At 48.4% G+C, this 6,284-nt stretch overlaps 1 protein-coding gene across 1 annotated transcript in view; it reads left to right on the top strand.

Moving 5' to 3' along the window:
* The first annotated feature begins 5,785 nt into the window (after nucleotides 1-5,785).
* LGALS8 (galectin 8) overlaps nucleotides 5,786-6,284 on the top strand; it is a 225,922-nt gene continuing 225,423 nt past the window's right edge. Inside the window, exon 1 of the mRNA XM_069234484.1 lies at nucleotides 5,786-6,277. The gene's annotated coding sequence lies outside the window, so the exon portion shown is untranslated. The remainder of the gene's footprint in view (nucleotides 6,278-6,284) is intronic.

Genomic DNA, 6,284 nt, shown 5'->3' with positions numbered 1-6,284 from the left:
ACTTTTCTGCTGGGCCAGCGGATGGTAACAGTGTTATCGTCCGCTGGCCCAGTGGAAAAGTCACATCAACATTGCAGCCGGCTCGTAATAGAGCTGGCGGCAATGTTGATGTGCAGCGGGTGCAGTAGCACCCGTCATGCATTTCACTGCCCGAAATTTGGGTACTGAAAGGCGCAATGGGGCTGTGCCTGGGGGACCCTGCACTGCACATGCCAAGTGCATGGGCAGTGCAGGGGCCCCCAGGGGCACCCCAAGTCCCACTTACCACCAGCCTTTCTATGGCGGTGTTTACCACCGTGGCCAGGCTGGCGGTCGGGGACTCATAATCCCCAGGGCAGCGGTGCTTGCACCGCTGCCCTAGGGATTATGACCACTAGGCGGAAGCCTGGCGGTATAGTGGAGGGGCCGGCCGTATGGCCGTGGCTATTGCGCCACGGTCATAATAGCTGGCGGAACACCGCCAGCCTGTTGGGGGTTTACCGCCAGCTTACCGCTGGCCGCCAGGGTCATAGTGAGGCCCTTAGTTTCCCATGTTTAAATTGCCAGGCACAGTTGCCACTGTCTATTAAAAGATTCCAAACTATAATTTTCGTTTTTGGACTTTTTTGTTGGCTCAATTTGTTTTAAGCAGCAGATTGTTTTTAATAATCGCTTCTGATGAGCTCTGGGCATCTTATGGAATTCGATCAGTACTGATAGATTATACTTAAGCAATTATTTAATGTTCCGATAATAGTAATCCTGCACGTTGATTTGTCAGCTCTTTTGTAATATGAGATTTTAAAATATTATCACCCGTTTTACAACTGTCAATAAAATGGTTGATTTGATTAAGAGCAGCCAAACCGAAAAAAAAAGCTTGAGTCTTATTTGACTTTGCGATGTTGAGGTCTTTAAGTTAAGTACCTTCCTTATGCTATTCAGAACTATTGTTTCCACCTTTCCTATTGTGTTAAAGGTCCAGCACACTGACCCATACATGAGTGCAGAAACAAATGTAATTGTGCCTACTGTTACGGTTAACTAATCGCAACCCCACCATATTTTAATGCAAATATTTCAATCGCTCCACTGGTATTAAAGGCTTTATGGCATAGGTGCTCCATGTTAGTCCATCATTTGTGTTTGTCTACTTTTGTCGCCCTAAGTGCGCCGGGTATGCCCAGATATGGGTCCCGGGCTCACTATGCCACTGGATTCCAGTTGGTATGGCTGATGAGGGGTGATACCCTGAAACCGGTCCCAGGATACTTGTCTCTGGTCCAGGGAGGACCTGTCCTGGGGGTTCAGGCTGGACTGTTCCCATGGGGAACAGGGTCAAGACTGATTTCCATATGGCTGGATCCAAACTTGGGTGGCATGGTGAGCAAAATAATTGATGGATTAAACCTAGATCTGTGACGGGGGGTGAATGATTGATGTTTTCTGCATTCCATCCATCATTTGTGTTTGTTTGCTTATGTTAGTATTTCAGCACTACTTGTTTTCTAAAATACTTCCCAGGTATGTGTAATTTGGTTCAAACTCAATTTTATTAGGGTCTATAGACCAATCAACTTTTGGATGTCTGCATTAGAAAGTTTTATTGATGAAGATCTGCAGATTGATGTTGATATTGTAACCGTGATCGATGGAGGCCAGGCTGAGAGGTGGAAAGAATGATGGGATCAACATACACAATGTAGGGCACGCTGGTGTTACCTAATTTGGGCCCATGCATTGTTGTAGTACAACTGCAAGCTCTGAAATATGTAAGCAGAATAGTGTGGGGCCAGAATGCATCTTGTTTAAGGCCTTTATAGGTGCTGATTTTTGGTGTCAACCTCCTACTATCTGACAGCTTACCCCTTCCCTTCGTTTCACTATGTAAGTATATTATTAATATATTAAAAAAAGGACTTAATCTATATTCCATTGATACAGTTTGGTCCACAGTTTAGCTCTGTTCACTTTGTTGAATGCAGTGGAGACATGGATGAAGCACACAAGGTGATTGGTGGACTTGGCGGGTGTGATTTCTGTGCTAAAATGGTTAGAGCCACAATATGGTCATAGAGTGGCCAGTTGAAGGAAGTTTGCTTCCAGGTCTAGTGCAACAGACGTTCCTTCCTTAGACACTGTGGCCCTCATTCTGACCTTGGCGGTCGGCGGAGAGGCGGCGGTCGGACCGCGAACAGACCGGCGGTCAGAAAAATGGCATTCTGACCGCGGCGGTCACCGCCGCGATCGACCGCCACTTCCCCACTCCGACCGCCACGGCGGTCATGACCGCCGGGCTGGAGTTTGCGCACTCCGGCCCGGCGGTCGTCCCAAGACCGCCAACGGTATCATGACCCTGCCTACCGCCGCGGTTTCTGGCGGTCGGGAACCGCCATGCGAACCATGGCGGTAGGCACTATCGGGGCCAGGGAATTCCTTCCCTGGCACTGATAGGGGTCTCCCCCACCCCCCCACTACCCACCCGAGTCCTCCCCCCACACCCTCCACCCCCCTGTTACCCCCCAGAGGTGGTACGAACCCCCTCCCCACCCCCACCCCGACATGCACATACATGCACCCCGACATGCACACACCCCCAACATGCACATATACACACCCCCTACACACACATACACAACGGGGACACATACCCGCACACATACATGCAGACATGCGCACCTGCCGAACAGCACACATTACCCATAGACACAGCAGCACCCCCCGCCCGCATACACGCACTCACACACCCCCTCTACACACTCACACGCACACCCCCATGCACGCCCACATCACACAACACCCCCCCTCCCCCTCCCCTCACGGACGGTCAACTTACCTTGTGCGTTGGTCCTCCGGGAGGCGACGGGAGCCATGGGGAGGTGACCGCCAACAGAACACCGCCAACAGAAGACCGCCACACAGATATGTGGGTCGTAATTCTGTGGGCGGTGTTCTGCTGGCGTGGCGGTGGAGGTTGACCAGTCTCCACTTTTCCGCCGACCTCCAGTGTGGCTGCTGGCGGTTTCCCGGCGGAACGCTCCCAGCGGTCGGAATGCGCACAGCGGCATACCGCCGCGGTCGGCGGTCTTCACCGCGGCGGTAACTCGGCGGTCTCGCAAAAAGACCGCCAAGGTCAGAATGAGGGCCTGTGTGTGTTACAAAAGTGAGAGAACAGGTAATCTTGCAAATAGGTGTAGAATAATTTCACCCAGGTCATTATTAGGTGGCAATGGCTGTGGACCTAGGTACAAGGTAAATCACCCACAGTGCTTGTAGCTGTGCTGCCAGTTTCTAAATGAGGCCTAGTACCAGGATATCCCACCTTAGGGTCCCCTTTGGTCTTGTCCTTCCTGCAAGTCTTCTTCTGTCTTTTGGTGCCAGGTCCCTTCCACCCATGCCAGATCCCATGACCACTTCTCTACTCTTCACACATCATTTGCTGTTGAATTGGACTGGGTGCGCACTGTGCACACTGGGGACCATGTGCCCGATTATTTAAAAAAAAAAAAAAAAGAAAATGGTTAAAGTTGTAACTTAAATTGGTGATAGTAAGCTATGAAAAATAGCAGTAGATATCAAATCGGCGGACAAACCTGCGGTGGAAGACGGTATTTCACATTGGCATATGCCATCTGTGACTGTTTCCCTGGTACGGGGGTTTCAGGGACCCTCTATACCCCCTCCCAAAAGGTGACTTTTGTGAGAATAGTAACATAACACCACTTGATAGGTACCACGCAGTTAGTGCATCTCCTGAGATCCTCTTCGCCTTTGTTGGTAATCCAGTGCAAGGTCATGGTCTTATTGGCATGGGCAACACCCCCATTTTACAAAGTTGAAAGGTGCAACAGGCGCAATTGGCATTACAGAATTCACCTCGGAAGCATATGCATTCCCTCTACATAGGGTAGGAAAGGGACAGAAAATAGGCCTGGGCTCTAAAATTAAACGTGACCCACATTAGCAGAATAAGGGCAGTTTTAAACTTGTAAAGAAAAGCTGTATAGGTGTTTTGCAAGGCATTTGAGACTGCATACATCTATTCTTGCTGCATGCGAATTCTGCGCTATTATCAGAGAAATCAACGGTAAACCTGGCACACCAGACCTTAAAACAGGCCTACATACAGCCAGAAACCCAGCTCATTCACTGATTTTTTCAGGCCAGACCTTCGGGCATTGTAAGATTGGCCCATAGGTCAGTCCAACCCTGCCTCTAGACATATACAATTACCGTGGGCGAACATAAAGTGAGCATAATCCATGTTGCGTTATTTTGGAGACTTGACTACTATTAGCCTGTCTGGGATAATGCCGGCTATACTAAATAAAGGCTTCAGGGACAGTTGCAGGTTCCTTCACTACATCAGGTCACCAGTGCAGGAAATGAGGGGTAGCTAGCCAGATTCCAGACCTGGACGCTGTTAATGAGCTGGATCTTGGCCCCAGTGAAGTCTGATGAATATGTCCAGATGTAATTTGCAGACACTGGGACACCATCAGCAGCACCTGCACGTCTTCTGGTTTCTGTTCGGGACAGCAACTTCTATTTGGGCCCAACAAAAGGACTCACTAAAAGGGCAATAAGCACTCCTTTTGTTGGAGCCTCACCCTGGCTAAGAGCTATCTGGGGCCTAACACAAAGATGCATATGAGATCAGGAGAAATAAAGGCACACAGCTTATTTTTACTTCACTAGCGCTTACAGAAATAATTATTTGGAGGCAGGTTTTTGACATGGTTCAGTCCCTGTATAAATTCGAGATATACATGCATATACTGGAAGAATATCAAGAGGCAGCCTTTAGGTATGACCTAGTTACCCATTTTTTTTACTGCAGTTCAAAAAGTAAATACATAAGTTGACTGTCAAGACAGCATCGTTTCTGCTGCCACACCTTACCCACACTTTAAGAAATTCTGCATTACATGTTTTCCATTGCAGCGCTGCTGATCACATTTCTCACTATTTCGAATGCCTCAAAACCTGAACTATGCATTCCCCTCTCACCGGTACTGCAGCTTTTCCCTTTTTTTTTTTTTTTTTTAACATAAACAGACATCACGGGGAGTTCTTCCGGGCACGGGTCCGTAAAAAGTATCCTGTCAGCTGACGCAATCAAGCCCATTTCTGCCCTCGAGCATCCCTCAAGGACCATCCTCCAACACTTCCTACGAACCATAAGGGACCCTCGCTGGACCTCTGTAGGAAGTCGGAAAGCACAAGTAAATCCTTTAAATAAGTTGAGAACGCAGAGAAGAGAAGTTTATGCGTAGATTTATTGACGGGTCCACGGCAGGCACAGGCACGTACACACAGGATGAAGACCTCTGTGCAAATGCCAGGCGAGGGTCCCCAGAGCTCTAGAACCTAAACAAAGTTCGACTTGCCTAACGGTGAAAGAACTTCGGAATAACAAAAGTAAACACAGTGTAATGTAACCTAGCAAAAGTAAAAATAACAAAAGTAATAAAACGTAACATTATTAAACACTGTACATATACATTACAACCTCCCACTCTCAAGCTGCCAAAACCTACACAACTAGCGCCAGAGACCACTTCTGGGCTCCCAAACCGAGAAATACAAGGCATTTGGTAATAGATGTGGACCACTGGCCCAGGTAAATCACTCACATCGGGTCTACAATATGCACCCTGCAACCAGGAGTTTAAATAATTTTAGTGACTACAAAACACGATTTGCCTATCCGGTCCTGTGCTGCGAGCTGTTATCCAGGCAGCCAGGAAGTCACAATGACGTAGGCGTCACGTGATCACTGCGTCGCATTTTGGTAGCTAGTCTAATGGCCATCTTGAACAGGCAGCTGTTATAGAGTGCAATCCGTGACTCCAGTTAGTTAGTTAGTTAAAGAAACGTTAAGGTTGATAACTTGCACGGCCACAAAATAACCGTGAAAGAGTTGTCAATTTCTATGTTGTGAAGTAACAATGAACGAGACTGGAGAAAAAAAAGTTTTCAAATAACAACGGTTACATTTAGGTACATAGATGAAAGATTACATTGTGCTGTTCGAAAGGTCTGCCATTGTTAGTGAATGGCAGTCTGCGGGATGGTCAAGTCGTGTTACGCACGCTCCCTGTCTGACCGTTGCACGCTTTATTCTGGACATCAGCTGATTACAGGGAAACGAAAGCAGTGGTGACAGGTGTCCTGGTGTGACCAGCGCCTTGGGCAGGGTTCCCCGCACTCGAAACTGTCGGAGCTCCTTCTCCGCCTTACCGCCGCTGCCAGCCTGGACTCTTGCCTGTCGCCGACCCCTGTCTCTGGTGTGCTGGTAAGTG

Source organism: Pleurodeles waltl, chromosome 5, assembly GCF_031143425.1.
Source record: "Pleurodeles waltl isolate 20211129_DDA chromosome 5, aPleWal1.hap1.20221129, whole genome shotgun sequence".
NCBI classification, from domain to species: Eukaryota; Metazoa; Chordata; class Amphibia; order Caudata; family Salamandridae; genus Pleurodeles; species Pleurodeles waltl.
This window is presented reverse-complemented; position numbering and strand designations above follow the sequence as displayed.